This window comes from Scyliorhinus torazame, chromosome 15 (assembly GCF_047496885.1).
Source record: "Scyliorhinus torazame isolate Kashiwa2021f chromosome 15, sScyTor2.1, whole genome shotgun sequence".
NCBI classification, from domain to species: domain Eukaryota; kingdom Metazoa; phylum Chordata; class Chondrichthyes; order Carcharhiniformes; family Scyliorhinidae; genus Scyliorhinus; species Scyliorhinus torazame.
Genome location: NC_092721.1, coordinates 45,483,882 through 45,500,560, shown reverse-complemented (window position 1 = coordinate 45,500,560; position 16,679 = coordinate 45,483,882).

Here is a 16,679-nt window from a genome sequence, read left to right as displayed (position 1 = left end):
ATGCAAGGCGATGACTGTGCCAGATGTGGAAGTTGGCCGAGACCGTGCACGCTGGTTCCGGCCACCTGCTGTGCCGGAAGGGCGACTCCGCAGAGAAACGTCGAAGCATGTCGCCTTGGAGAGAGAATTGTTGCTCGCATCAACGTCTGGCGATGGCGCGAATTGGTGTGTCCATCTTGGACCGCCGGTGCTGGTTGCCACTGCCGACCCAATGGGACTGCCACGCGATCCATTCCCTGTCGCCGTGGCATCCGCCGTCACCCTGAGCGTGCCATCACCGAGGCCGCGACACCGCCCGTCCGGAGCAAGGTCTGGCGTGCGCAAATCAGAGTCGGCGCTTGGCTGCTCCCCATCTGGAGTCCGGTCTGCCTTCCGTCGATGCCCCCCGTCCGGAGTCCCAACAGGTTCACTGGAGGCAGCCGAGATTCCCTGAAGCTGCACTTCTGGAGTCGGAACATGCAGGAATGCACCAACCAGTGGAGAGGCTCGAGCCATCGAGGGTGGAAGCGGTGCGCCGCCACCGCAGTCGTCAGTGGTCCCACCGTGATCGTCGAGTGCCTCGGTATGCACTAGGCGAGGTCTGTCACCTTGCACCTTTTGCATGGGAAGTGGGATGCTGTCGTCACTCGTCTCACATCCCGTGGATAGATCCTCATTAGCAGCTTGCTGTTCACTAGGGTTGGATAAATTGTCAGAGTTTTCATCTGGTGGTGCACACCATGTCGGTGGACTGTCATTGTCTTGCCGTTGTCCTTCATTTGGGCTTTTCTTCTTTGGAATTTTAAATCTTCCCCCAGACATTGCAGAACCTTGTTTATTACCCCCAAATTCTCCCATATGTATGGTCTCGAATATAGGATCCAATGTTTCTATCGACATTGTACTATTTTCCAAAGAACATTCCGTTTCACTTTTCTTCTCAGGTACCCCATATGTATCTTTGTCTAATGTACATGCCTTCATGGTCTCTGGGTCTGATTTTGCTGGGACTGGCATGGTCACAGTCTCTCTTTTACTGTTCTCAATTGCCCACATTATACTCCCCATACATAACTGCTTAATCACTGGGGTTAGTGTGGTACAATGGATAATCGGGTCGACCTTATCTGCATCTTCACCATTAGTGGAAAGCACACTTGGTTCACTTGAAACTGCTGCGGGTTTTAAATTCGTTATCTGGCTACTCGATGTCGGTGTCCTCAGGATTCTTGCTTCAATGTTCTGCTCATTTATCAGTGGAGTGTGTATAGGTTCAATGCAATTAATGTTCCCCTCAAGGTTTGAAGAGTCATTACTGACTAACTGCTGGTCTCCGAAGTTGGGATTTTGCGGCGTTGTGTTGAAGGGAGACATTTGTCCCTGCTGTAGATATGATTCAGGTTGTGTTATTTCCATTACCTGAGGATCAATGTCTTGTCCATTTTTTCGATCCGTACTAAAACACTGGCAATTCTCAGTCTGCTCCTTGCAAGTTAAACATTCAATAAATTTCTTTAGCAAATCCTCAGCATCCTTCTGTGGCCGTGCAGCATTATTAATCTCTGTTCGGCTATAATGATCCTGAAGGTCAGCGCATAAACCTTTTTTCTTCGGGCTTGGACGAGGCGATTCCTTTGGCTTGTCTTCAGTTGGGCTTGAACAGTCATCAGCGCTGTGCCCTTCATTGTAGCATGAGAGACCTTCATGGTCATGCTGCTGTGTAGTGGAGTATGGTAGGCTGTTATAGCCTTCTTGCTGTTCACGTGAGCATGACAGACTTGCATCATCTGCCGCTGGTTGGTCAGGAGAGGTTGCTAGACCCTCATGGTCTTGTTCCTGCAAGGACTGCACATTGGAGTCTTGCGTTGCTTCTATCGTGGAGGCTGTCCACGAGCTCTCTGTGGAGGCTTGTGACACTGGAGTCACTTCTTGTTCGTGCAAGGACTGCGCTCTGGAGTCTTGCGTTGCTTCTATCGTGGAGGCTGTCCACGAGCTCTCTGTGGAGGCTTGTGACACTGGAGTCACTTCTTGTCCATGCAAGGACTGCGCTCTGGAGTCTTGCATTTCTGCAATTGTGGAGTCTGTCCACGAGCTTGCTGTGGAGGCTTGTGACACTGGAGTCACTTCTGGTTCATGCGAGGACTGCGCTCTGGAGTCTTGCATGTCTTCTTTCATAGAGTCGGGAACGTTGAGCGGGACGTGGACCACGCTCTGTGTGGCAGCAGGGCGCTCTCCGTGTGCTTGCCCCGCTCCCTGTCTGTTAATGTCAGGCTGCAGCATCATCCGGTACTGATAAGTTGGAACGTCATATCTGCTGGATTGAAGATCCTCAAATCTGAAAAATGAATCCGCATCTGCGTCGGATTCAATGTGGGGGCCGCCAATGTGCAACACGAAAGGTTCGTCCGAGTCATAGTCGTATAGGACCACAGAGCTATCATTGGGCTCGCGAGGTCCGGAAACACTGTAAAGATCGTCATCGAAGTATTCGAGGTCGGAATCATCGGCTTGTGCGTAGGTAACTGCTTGTCGGAGGGTACTTCGGAGGTCAAATTCATCTCCTGGGTCAATTTGCGGCACTGTGCTGTCATTCCAGGTGAGGGAAGGTTGTTTTACAGCTTTAACAGATTTTTGTTTTTTTGATTTGGGACGTTTCCCTTTTAAATTGGATTTGGGACGTTTCCCCTTTAAATTGGTGCAGTCTGGGGCCTCTGACATCCTGTCGCTCAGTATGTAGCACGTAGGAAGCGACTGCGCATGCTCAAATCGCTGTTCCTTTACCGATGGCCGTTTTCTTGACTGCGCATGCGCAGCATCTCGCGCATGCGCAAACGATACTTCCGGTTCTGCGCACTGCTCGCGCAACTGTGCTAGCGTGATACCTTTAGCAAGATGGCCGCCGACCTCGACCCAGCCCTCTCTCAGGCCCGGGATTTCGGCCTCTGGGAATTCGGGCTCCGGGATCCCAGCCACGAGGTGAGTACTGCAGCTTTTCTTACCTTTACTTTCCGATTGGATTGCGTTTTCTTCACAGTACTTGGAGAATTTGTCCAGGACTGCCTGGTAATCGTACCTTTGCTGCCTCCTGAAGAACCTGAACCTTGTGAATATTTCTCTTGCCCTTGCACCGGCGATGGTGAGGAGAAATTCAATTTTTTCGCTATCATCCAGGTCTTGGAGTTCAGCTGCCACCAGGAACAATTCGAACCATTGCCGGAATCGCCGCCAGTTTTCGCGGAGGTCGCCGTGGCACTGGAGCGGCTGCGGAACCGGGAGCTCTATCATTTTGCCTGGGCACTGCTGGTTGTCTGTGTACACTGAGGTATGCCGGCAGGTATCGATCCACTCCTGTACCATGTGGTGTTGGGTGCTCTGGTGCACAGATGAGCCAACACAGTTGTATGTGGTACAACTCTATTTTATTTTAACTCTTATAATACAGTTCGTTCTGGATACTCTGCACGTGCTGTCTCCCTGAGAGTGTTTGGTAACAGATCTGTCCTGGTCCTACTCTGCAGCTAATACTGACCACCGGGGGTCGTGTCTGTGCTTTTATATCTTTCTGTCATTGGTTGTGGTGTTGTGTGTTCTGATTTGTCTGTTGGTGTGTCTATCATGATGTGTGTGTTTGAATATCATGACAACAACCACACAACTTACTAGAGCAGAACACTGGTAAACTTCTCATTACCTAACACGACAACTGCAGTTAAGCCTTGCATATTCCATTAGTGAGTAGGGCTACATTATTACAAAGGAGTTGGATATTTTGGAGCTGTCCAGCACTGAAATTAGAGAACCTGTGGGTACGAAATTAGGTTAGGTAGATTGGTCATCCTAAATTGCCCCTTAGTGTCCAAAGATGTGTAGGGTTATGGGATTACAGGGCTAGGGCAGGGGAGTGGGCCTGGGAAAGGTGCTCTTTCAGATGGTCGGTGCAGACTCGATGAGCCAAATGGCCTCCTTCTGCACTGTAGGAATTCTACGATTCTATTCTATGATTCTCATATATTGCAACATACATGTTTTGACTTCGGATCCATACAAAGAACAGCAAACAGATACTTAGGTATAAGCATGCCTGTTTCTCAATGCACTCAGAAAGTTTCTGCTGCGCTATTAGCCCAGACATTTAACAGTACGAGGCTTCCAGCATTGACTCACAAATAGATACAAATTAGTGTAACATGATCACTTGAAAGCCCTTATTTAGTTAGCCTCTGTCACAAAACACTATTCTCAAGAAACTCTAATTAATTTGTTAGAACCTGTGGCTATAATTAAGACTAAAAATTTTTAAGTGAAGAAAACAAATAATTAGTTTCTACTAATACAGTTATTAATATTTCCAGCAACGTTCAACAACAGCAGATTTTTATTAGCTGCCACTGGCTAACAATATACAAATGATAGCTCTGTGAATATTTCAAGGGCAGATTTTAAAATATTACACTCATGACTTGGACTTTCATGTCCAGAGAGCACCATTCAACATTTAGGTGTGGAATTCACAGAAACGCTTTTCAGACATTCACACCAGAATCCCTGATGCACTCTCTCAGCACAAAGAGCTCCAGATCAGGGGTACAAATATTAAACACCTAACGTTATCATCTTGATTGCTGTACATTGATTGATGCAGTGAATGAAGGAAAGTGCTAACATTGTATTGAGTAAATACATAGGGTTGATTTTAACCCCGGGTGTGCAGGTGAGGTTGCAAGTGTGAAAAGCACTCACTTGCCGAAGTATCATTCCGATGTTACAGAGAGGGGAGATGGGATAAGCTGAAATTGCCAATTCACGTTCCTTCTCTCCAGAGTGTGATTTAATTTGTAAAGGTAGATGTGTACATTTCTAAACCACCGCTAATGCGTGGTCAATTTTAGAAGTACCAGCAGCAGATTTTTGTGAAGTTAACAAAGAGGATTATATATTCACACATTCTGAAAGATCCATGGAATGACAGTCACACGCTACACACTCAAAAAAGATATAATTCAAGATGTTGGTGCACTTCTACAAGTATTAACCAAAGAATGGTTAATGATTCACATGTCTTAGTGGGTCCAGTGAAGAAGGAAGCTGTTCCACTCTTGAATTGACGTTCGGGTAAGTTCAGGTGATTAGGGGCCTGATATCAGGATTTCTATGAAGGGAAGATTGCTCAGCAGGTCATGAAGTCAGGCACCAGGCTGTTGAATCAGGAGGTCCCATTTTTTTTACAGATGAACTTAGAACATAGAACATACAGTGCAGAAGGAGGCCATTCGGCCCATCAAGTCTGCACCGACCCACTGAAGCTCTCACTTCCACCCTATCCCCATAACCTAATAACTCCTCCTAACCTTTTTGGACACTAAGGGCAATTTATCATGGCCAATCCACCTAACCTGCACGTCTTTGGACTGTGGGAGGAAACCAGAGCACCTGGAGGAAACCCACGCAGACACGGGAAGAACGTGCAGACTCCGCACAGACAGTGACCCAGCGGGGAATCGAACCTGGAAGCCTGGTGCTGTGAAGCGACAGTGCTAGCCACTTTTGCTACCGTGCTTCCCGTGGAGCTTGGAATCAGACTTGAAGGTTTTTTGAAAAAATATTTTTATTGAGCTTTTCACATTTTGTGTCAAGTTACTGAACAAGACAAAAACCAACATATGTATCAAAAATTTCAACACCAACTGTGGTTTCAGTTATTCTGCACATATTATACAATCTCGATATGTAAAACTTATAATACAGGGTGCGCCTGTTTAGCCTAAATGAAAGTGAAAGTTGAACAAGGATATGTGTCCTCCCTGCGCTCCTGCCCCCTTGCTTCCCCATCCCCCCTTCCACCTTGTGGTAGTCTGTGTAGAGGTATTACGGTACCTGGTAATGCTGGAACACCATTGGTAGATATTGTATGTTTCCTATTGGTCAAGCTGTATGGTAGCTCCACCCTGCAAGGCGGGGTATAAGAGCCCGTGCCGCCCCAGCAGCATTCTTTCTGTACCTGAGCTGCTGGGTGAAACATCTTGCTTATTAAAGCCTTCAGTTGGACTACAACCTCGCTTTAGTGGTCATTGATCGTGCATCACACCTGTACCCCCTACCCCCTCTCCTGCTCCTCCCCACCTTTCCTCACTTTGTTTACTGTGGTCCGTTCTGAAGCCCTCCGCCACCTCGGTACATATGACAACAAATCCAATCCAAATACTAATCCATCCAATACACTGGATGGACCGCAAGGCATCATCGGGCAAAGCGAAGGGTGGAGGGGTTTGCCTCCTCATCAACTCCTCCTAGTGCTGGGACATGGCGACCCTGGTGAACGACTGTTCCCCGGACCTGGAATACCAGACAGTGAAGTGCCACCGGAACTACCTTCCACGGGAGTTCACTTCTACCATTATCACATTGGTCTACATCCCACCCCAGGCAGAAGTAAAGAAGCCGCTTGACGAATTGTACACCGCTATGAATGTCAGTGAAACAGAACACCCAGAGGCCTTATTAGTCGTGGCCGGGGACTTCAACGAGGTAAACCTCAAGAGAGTACTGCCAAAATTCCACCAACACATTTTCTGTCAAACCAGGGGCGACAACATCCTTTTCCACTGCTACACAAATATTCAGGGGACCTACCGATCTATCCGCTGACCGCACTTCGGAAAATCGGACAGTAACACGGTGCTCCCTCCCCCGGTCTGTAAGCAGAAACTTTAGCGGTTAAGAAGGTCGTGCAATGCTGGTCCGAGGCAACAGAAGAGCTCCTACACAATGGCTTGAAGTCAGTGGACGGTCCATATTCAAGAACTCAGCGGCCAACCGAACCGAGTATGCTCCCACCGTCACAGACTTCATCAGCAAGTCCGTAGAAGATTACATGCCAAAGACGTTAGTACGTACATTCCCCAACCGGAAACCATGGTTTAATTGGAAATTCACTCCCCACTGAGGGCCAGGTCTGAGGCGTTGAAGACAGGCGATCCTGACCGATACAAGAAATCCAGGTACAACTTCCGCAAAGCCATCAGGGATGCCAAGAGGCAATATCAGAGTAAGCAGAAGTCACAGACTAACAACATGGACTCTTGGTGGTTGTGGCAAGGCTTAAACAACACAAAGGGCTACAAAGCAAAGCTAAGTAGAATCTCCTGCTGCAGCGCATCCCTCCCCGATGAACTCAATGCATTCTGTGCTCGGTTTAAGCAGGAAACCATCAAACTGTTGTCAACTTCTCCAGCAGCCTGGTTTGGAAACTGCTCGGCCAAGACCATAAGAAACTACAGAGAGTCATGAACACATCCCAGTCCATCACATGAACCTGCCTCCCATCCATTGACTCCGTCTACACTGCCTGCTGCCTTGGGAAGGCGGGCATATAATCAAAGACCCCTCCCACCCGGGTTATTCTCTCTTCCAACCTCTTCCATCGGGCAGGAGATACAAAAGTCTGAGAACACGCACTAACTGATTCAAAAACAGCTTCTTCTCTGCAGTTACCAGACTCTTGAATGACCCTCTTATGGATTCACACATCTTCTCTACTGAGTAGTAGTGCACTCCGTATGCTCACCTGATGCCTTTGCCTATGTATTTACATTGTGTATCTATGTATGTGCTATGTTTTTTCATGTATGGTATGACCTGTCTGGACTGTACGCAGAACAATGCTTTTCACTCTACCTCGGTACACGTGACAATAAATCAATCTAGCCCAGCCTCCCTCTTATCCTCGAATGGCGATTTTACTTTTCCCAGTTTGAGAAATTCCGCCAGGTCGGACAGCCAGTCTGCAGCTTTGGGTGGTGCTGCCGATTGCCAGCTAAGCACGAGTCTCTGACGGGCAATCAAGGTTCACACTTAGCCTCCACCTCCAGGAAGAATCCATTGATTCTTGTCCTGGTTAGGTGTGTCCTGCGCACCACCTTTAACTGCATTAGGCTTAGCTCTGTGCACGTGGAGGTGAAGTTTTCTGTGTGTAGTGCCTTGATCCAGAATCCTCCCCCTAACTCCCTGCCAAGCACTTCTTCCTGCTTTTCTCTTGTCTCATCCAGGGGCAAGCGTACCACCTCCAGTAGTCGTCTATATACATAAATGATCTGGACGAAGGTATAGGTGGTCTGATTAGCAATTTTGCAGATGATACTAAGATTTGTGGAGTTGCAGATAGCGAGGAGGACTGTCAGAGAATACAGCAAAATAGCGATAGATTGGAGAGTTGGACAGAGAAATGGCAGATGGAGTTCAATCCAGGCAAATGCGAGGTGATGCATTTTGGAAGATCCAATTCAAGAGTGGACTATACAGTCAATGGAAGAGTCCTAGGGAAAATTGATGTACAGAGAGATCTGGGAGTTCAGGTCCATTGAATTTCGCGGGAGCGGTGCGGAGGGGCCTTCTGGGAGGTGAGTATTTACTTTAAAAACCCTTACATTTGCAGGCGCAGCCCTTTCAATTTCGGCGGGAGCGGTGCGCAGGGGCCTTCTGGGAGGTGAGTATTTACTTTAGAAACCCTTACCTTTGCAGGAGCAGCCCTTTGAATTTCGGCAGGAGCGGTGCGCAGGGGCCTTCTGGGAGGTGAGTATTTACTTTAAAAACCCTTACCTGGTCCCGTGTCTGTTCTTCTTTTCTGTTTTATATAAGGCGGGAACCGGAAGTTCGACCCGCAAACTTCTGGGAAGGCCCCCCAACCAATAAATTCTGGTGGAGAGGAAACCCGAGACACTACACGTGTAGTGTCTCCCACCCGCCCTCCTCCTCTAACCTAATAATAAGACCCATTGGTGTGAAGTAAGTGCCATATTATATTATTATTATATATATATATATTTTTTTTTAATTTATTTATGAACCAGATCTTGGTTGGAGGTTAGAGGGATGGCAGGGAAGGGAGTGCAATGTTCCTCCTGCAGGATGTTTGAGGTGAGGGATGCCGTTAGTGTCCCTGCTGATTTTACCCGCAGGAAGTGCAGCCATCTCCAGCTCCTCCAAGACCGAGTTAGGGAACTGGAGCTAGAGTTGGATGAGCTTCGGATCATTCGGGAGGCAGAGGGGGTCATAGATAGCAGCTTCAGGGAATTAGTTATACCAAAGATTGGAGATAGATGGGTAACTGTAAGAGGGACTGGGAAGAAGCAGTCAGTGCAGGGATCCCCTGCGGTCGTTCCCCTGAGTAACAAGTATACCGCTTTGGATACTTGTGGGGGGGGGGGGGGACCTACCAGGGGTAAGCCAAGGCGTACGGGCCAGAGGGTGGTGGTTGATGGGAAATGTTCAGAATGGAGTTCAGTTACAAGTGGCGTACCACAAGGATCTGTTCTGGGGCCGTTGCTGTTTGTCATTTTTATAAATGACCTAGTGGAGGGCGCAGAAGGGTGGGTGAGTAAATTTGCAGACGACGCTAAAGTTGGTGGTGTTGTCGACAGTGCGGAAGGAGGTTGCAGGTTACAGAGGGACATAGATAAGCTGCAGAGCTGGGCTGAGAGGTGGCAAATGGAGTTTAATGTAGAGAAGTGTGAGGTGATTCACTTTGGAAGAAATAACAGGAATGCGGAATATTTGGCTAATGGTAAAGTTCTTGGAAGTGTGGATGAGCAGAGGGATCTCGGTGTTCATATACATAGATCCCTGAAAGTTGCCACCCAGGTTGATAGAGTTGTGAAGAAGGCCTATGGAGTGTTGGCCTTTATTGGTAGAGGGATTGAGTTCCGGAGTCATGAGGTCATGTTGCAGCTGTACAAAACTCTGGTACGGCCCGCATTTGGAGTATTGCGTACAGTTCTGGTCACCTCATTATAGGAAGGACGTGGAAGCTTTGGAGCGGGTGCAGAGGAGATTTACCAGGATGTTGCCTGGTATGGAGGGAAAATCTTATGAGGAAAGGCTGATGGACTTGAGGTTGTTTTCGTTAGAGAGAAGAAGGTTAAGAGGGGACTTAATAGAGGCATACAAAATGATCAGGGGGTTAGATAGGGTGGACAGTGAGAGCCTTCTCCCGCGGATGGAAATGGCTAGCACGAGGGGACACTGCCTTAAACTGAGGGGTAATAGATATAGGACAGAGGTCAGAGGTAGGTTCTTTCCACAAAGAGTGGTGAGGCCGTGGAATGCCCGACCTGCAACAGTAGTGAACTCGCCAACATTGAGGGCATTTAAAAGTTTATTGGATAAGCATATGGATGCTAATGGCATAGTGTAGGTTAGATGGCTTTTGTTTTTTGACTTCCCATGTCGGTGCAACATCATGGGCCGAAGGGCCTGTACTGCGCTGTCTCGTTCTATGTTCAATGTTCTATGTTCTATGTTCATTGTACCCTGAAGGTGGCAATGCAGGTCGATAGAGTGGTCAAAAAGGCATACAGCATGCTTGTCTTCATCGGACGGGGTATTGAGTACAAGTGTCGGCAGGTCATGTTACAGTTGTATAGGACTTTGGTTAGGCCACATTTGGAATACTGCGGGCAGCTCTGGTCGCCACATTACCAGAAGGATGTGGATGCTTTAGAGAGGGTGCAGAGGAGGTTCACCAGGATGTTGCCTGGTGTGGAGGGTGCTAGCAATGAAGAAAGGTTGAGTATATTAGAATTGTTTTCGTTGGAAAGATGGAGGTTGAGGGGGGACCTGATTGAGGTCTACAAAATTATGAGAGGTATGGACAGGGTGGATAGCAACAAGCTTTTTCCAAGAGTGGGGGTGTCAATTACAAGGGGTTACGATTTCAAGGTGAGAGGGGGAAACTTTAAGGGAGATGTGTGTGGAAAGTTTTTTACGCAGAGGGTGGTGGGTTCCTGGAACACTTTGCCAGCGGAGGTGGTAGAGGCGGGCACGATAGCATCATTTAAGATGCATCTAGACAGATATGTGAACGAGCGGGGAACAGAGGGAAGTAGATCCTTGGAAAATAGGCAACAGGTTTAGATGAAGGAAATGGATCGGTACAGGCTGAGAGGGCCTAAGGGCCTGTTCCTGTGCTGTAATTTTCTTTGTTCTTGTTCTTTACATATGTCATGATGTGGAGATGCCGGCGTTGGATTGGGGTGAGCACAGTACGAAGTCTTACAACACCAGGTTAAAGTCCAACAGGTTTGTTTCGATGTCACTAGCTTTCGGAGCGCTGCTCCTTCCTCAGGTGAATGAAGAGGTATGTTCCAGAAACACATATATAGCCAGATTCAAAGATGCCAAACAATGCTTGGAATGCGACCATTAGCAGGTGATTAAATCTTTACAGATGCAGAGATGGGGTAACCCCAGGTTAAAGAGGTGTGAATTGTGTCAAGCCAGGACAGTTGGTAGGATTTTGCAGGCCAGATGGTGGGGGATGAATGTAATGCGACATGAATCCCAGGTCCCGGTTGAGGCCGCACTCATGTGTACGGAACTTGGCTATAAGTTTCTGCTCGGCGATTCTCCGTTGTCGCGCGTCCTGAAGGCCGCCTTGGAGAACGCTTACCCGGAGATCAGAGGCTGAATGCCCTTGACTGCTGAAATGTTCCCCGACTGGAAGGGAACATTCCTGCCTGGTGATAGTTGCGCGATGTCCGTTCATTTGTTGTCGCAGCGTCTGCATGGTCTCGCCAATGTACCACGCTTCGGGACATCCTTTCCTGCAGCGTATGAGGTAGACAATGTTGGCCGAGTCGCACGAGTATGTACCGCGTACCTGGTGGGTGGTGTTCTCACGTGTAATAGTGGTATCCATGTCGATGATCTGGCACGTCTTGCAGAGATTGCCCTGGCAGGGTTGTGTGGTGTCGTGGTCACTGTTCTGAAGACTGGGTAGTTTGCTGCAAACAATGGTTTGTTTGAGGTTGCGCGGTTGTTTGAAGGCAAGTAGTGGGGGTGTGGGGATGACCTTGGCAAGATGTTCATCGTCATCAATGACGTGTTGAAGGCTGTGAAGAAGATGACGTAGTTTCTTCTCTCCGGGGAAGTACTGGACGACGAAGGGTATTCTGTCGGTTGTGTCCCATGTTTGTCTTCTGAGGAGGTTGGTGCGGTTTTTCGCTGTGGCGCGTTGGAACTGTCGGTCGATGAGTCGAGTGTCATATCCCGTTCGTACGAGGGCATCTTTCAACGTCTGTAGATGTCTGTTACGCTCCTCCTCGTCTGAGCAAATCCTGTGTATACGGAGCGCTTGTCCATAGGGGATGTGTTTAGGGTGGAAGCTGGAAAAGTGGAGCATCGTGAGGTTATCCGTGGGTTTGCTGTAAAGCGAAGTGCTGAGGTGACCGTCCTTGATGGAGACGAGTGTGTCCAAGAATACAACTGATTTTGGAGAGTAGTCCATGGTGAGTCTGATGGTTGGATGGAGCTTATTAATGTCATTGTGTAGTCGTTTCAGTGATTCTTCGCCGTGGGTCCAAAGGAAAAAAATGTCATCGATGTATCTGGTGTATAATGTCGGTTGAAGGTCCTGTGCGGTGAGTAGGTCCTGTTCAAACTTCTGCATGAAGATGTTGGCGTATTGGGGTGCGAATCTGGTCCCCATGGCTGTTCCGTGCGTCTGGATGAAGAACTTGTTGTCAAAAGTGAAGACAGTGTGATCCAGAACGAAGCGGATGAGTTGCAGAATTGCGTCTGGAGATTGGCAGTTGTCGGTGTTGAGTACTGAGGCTGTTGCAGCAATGCCGTCGTCATGGGAGATGCTGGTGTAGAGTGCCAAGACGTCCATTGTGACGAGGAATGTTCCTGGTTCAACTGGTCCATGGGTGCTGAGTTTCTGTAGGAAGTCCGTAGTGTCGCGACAGAAGCTGGGTGTACCTTGTACGATGGGTTTCAAGATGCCCTCGATGTAGCCAGAGAGGTTCTCACACAAGGTCCCATTGCCTGAAACGATAGAGCGGTTTATATATGTCCACATGGTTCCCGTCTCCTAGTTCGCCCGTGGTCAGTAGTCTGTCAAATAGTGAGTCTTTTGGTGTCAGTTCCCCGAAGGTCACTATTCTGCCTTTTATGTACATGTCTCCCACTGTCAGTGACCCTTCGCCCTGTGAGAAAATGCTGGAAAATCTCTGCTGGTCTGGCAGCATCTGTAGGGAGTGCAAAGTGCAAAGTTTCGAGACCAGGTGACCCTTTTCTCTCCCTACAGGTTCTGCCAGACCTGCTGAGACTTTCCAGCGTTTTCTCTTTGGTTTCAGATTCCAGCATCAGCAATAATTTGCTTTTATCCCTTCGTCCTGTCTCCACCTTTTGAAGGGAGAGTCCATTATTGCGCGAGTGAATTTGTGGTTTTTGCAGATGGGGGTCTTAAAGGCTTTTTATGATAAATTTAAGCTTCATGGTTCTTAAGAGGCAATAGTGGCATAACCTTTTTCTGTAGCTGCTTCTTGTCATTGTTAGTCTGTAAACTTCCCCCAAGTCGTTTATGACTATTGGGAGAAAGGGATTCTAGTATCAGAGAGCCTGCTTCCATCACATGGTCAACAGCCATTGGCATACAATAGCGGGCAGACGTAGATCATTCACACTTAACCTGTGGATAAATGGTCAGTTTTCCTTCATTACATTGCAAATCTGGAGACATAGGTCTGGAGTCCATTGCTCTGAGTTTTAGAGTGAGCTTCAAACAATGGCAGGCATGAATTTCACAAAGCAGTGTAAACATGTCCATTCAAGTGGGCACCCCCCATCCATTGTGATTCAATTCAGAGCTTTATGGAAGCTTGATCTGTGTTGATGTTGCAAAGGCCACTTGACCCCCATTTGCAGCCATGTCAACAGTTCATTTTTAAATAAATAAGGCACTTCCAGAAGCATCTGCAAAATGTTGAATACTTATTTTTAATACTTAAATACTTATTTTTAGAATCTGGAATATCTATGGATTGGTATTCTGTAACCGTAGTTTGAAATTAAGTGCTTAAGTTTTGACTTGTTATTGGGCAATTAACAGTCAATGAAGCAGGAAGAATAGATGTTTGTGAAAGAACAAACTTGTTTTATTGTTTTATGGTGGAGTTCATTTGAGTGAGCTGAAGCTGTATTAATGACCAAAATAGGATTAGGTGTTTGGTTTGAAATCAGTTTGTAGAACTCGCTAAAACAGTGTGAATTTAGGATGACAGCTTATGTTAAACAAACCATGCATTACCTTTATTGATCTGTGCTAGAAGGGAAATCTTTTATTCTCCGAGATTATGATAAGAAGTGGATTTAACTGTCGATTTTAATATCTTTAGTGTAGGCTTGGGTTAGGATATGTTGACAGGGGAATGCGACTTTATTTATGACTGTTTGCTATCAAGAGGAAACATGTCACTTGTTTGTTGTGGAATGTTTTCTTCTGCAGACTGAGGAAGAAATTGTTGGATCTGAATCTCAGTTCATGATCCTTAAAAGTGACGTGACATGAGATGAATAGTATCCTATAGTCAATAGGAGGAGTGAAATTGGACTATTCCCAAAAAAGGGAGTGCTGGGTAGTGAGTTGTGGCGATGTATGTTGAGAAATTGTAATTCTCGTTGGCACAGTGTTACCACGGCTTCTGGGTATGGCTCTTCTGGACAACATCACTTCAAAGACAAAGAGAGACATCATCTATGCTGACAACACCAACATTTCCTGGGATGTTGAGAGATGAGAAAATGCTATGTTGTCTTCACTGCGTCCTGGTAAGTATATGTAAAATCTTGCTTCATAAATTTTACTTGATTCATAAATACTAGTTATTTATATAATGGTAGGATTATGAAGGAGGACAAGGAATCCATGGATGGGATTAAGACAAAGTGGGAGGAAGAGCTGGGGATGGGGTTGGAGGAAGGATTATGGTGCAAAGTGCTGCGAAGGGTCAATGCCTCGACCTCGTGTGCGAGGCTGGGGTTGTTTCAGTTAAAAGTGGTGCACAGGGAGCACTTAACGAAGGCGAGGATGAACCGCCTGTTTAAAGGGGTGGAGGATCGTTGTGAAGGATGTAGGAGGAGCCCAGCTAACCATGTCCATATGTTCTGGTCATGCCCAAAGTTGGAGAGATATTGGGGGTCATTCTTTATCACCATGTCAGGAGGTCTGCATATGCAATTGGAGCCCGGTCCCGTCCAGGCCATATTCGGGGTGTCCTACCTGGCGGAATTGCAGACGGGAGCCTTCGCCTCATTGATTGCTCGCAGGCGGGTCCTGTTGGGGCGGAGGTAGCTTCTCATCCCCAGTGCCTCAGCGTGGTTGGGGACCTGTTGGAGATTTTATTCTTGGAAAAGGTGCAATATGCTCTGATAGCGTGGAAGAGAGGTTCCACCAGAGATGGGGGTTGTTCATTTTATATTTTGGAGACCTATTTGCTGCCGAAGGGTGGGGTTGGCATTGGGTGGGGGTGGGAGGGTGCGGGGGATGGGGTGGGGGGTGGGGACGTCGGGGACTGTCAGTGTAAAACATTTAAAATGTTGGAAATGTTGAATAAAAATATATTTTTAAAAAATACTAGTTATTTGTACCTTGTAGGTCAAGCACAACTGAGAACTCTAGAGTTAGAAATTAAAAATTCCGACACAAGTGTGTGTTTTAATTCAAAGGGTTTTATACCTTAAATCTTACACTTCCATACAAGCACAGTCCATGTTTAAAGTTGTGAATATGACATGACGTTTATTGGGAATGACACACACAATATTTTAATTCCTGGACTTTACTTAACAGCAATCGGTAACTTACTGCCAAGAACAGGCGAGAAGTGGAATTAGAGCATCTCCTAGCGGGTAACAGTGAGGTAGGCAAAGATTGCTTGCCAAATTGGCAAGGTGTTATAACCTGCCTGCTTACCATTGGCTGGGGACTAATGACAATCCCACAATCCTGTGGGAGTATGAGCTTCCCCAATGAGGGGGGCGGAGAAACCATTACTTTACCTGAATGCTCGTAGTATACGAAATAAGGTAAATGAGTTGATGGCGCAAATCATCGTGAATGACTATGATTTAGTGGCCATTCCTGAAACATGGTTAAAAGATGGTCATGACTGGGAGTTAAATATCCAAGGGTATCAGACTATACGAAAGGATAGAATGGACGGTAAGGGCGGTGGTGTAGCTTTGTTGTTTAAGGATGGCATCCGGGCAATAGTAAGGGATGATATTGGTGCTATGGAGGACAAGGTTGAATCAATTTGGGTGGAAATCAGGAATAGTAAGGTGAAAAGGTCACTGATAGGAGTAGTCTATAGGCCACCAAATAGTAACAGGATGGTAGGGCAGGCAATAAGCAAATAAATAACTGATGCATGTAGAAATGGTACAGTGGTTATCATGGGAGATTTTAATCTGCATATCGATTGGTTTAACCAGGTTGGTAAAGGCAGCCTTGAGGAGGAGTTTATAGAATGTGTCCGGGATAATTTCCTGGAACAGTATGTAATGGAACCTACAAGGGAACAAGCGGTCCTAGATCTGGTCCTGTGTAATGAGGCAGGATTGATTAATGATCTCATAGTTCGGGATCCTCTTGGAAGGAGCGACCACAATATGGTGGAATTTAAAATACAGTTGGAGGATGACAAGGTAAAATCAAACACTAGTGTTTTGTGCTTAAACAAAGGCGATTACAATAAGATGAGAGAAGAACTAGCTAAGGTAGACTGGGAGCAAAGACTTCATGGTGAAGCAGTTGAGGAACAGTGGAGAACCTTCCGAGCGATCTTTCACAGTGTTCAGAAAAGGTTCATACCGACAAAAAAGAAAGACGGTAGAAAGGGGAAAAATCGACCGTGGATATCTAA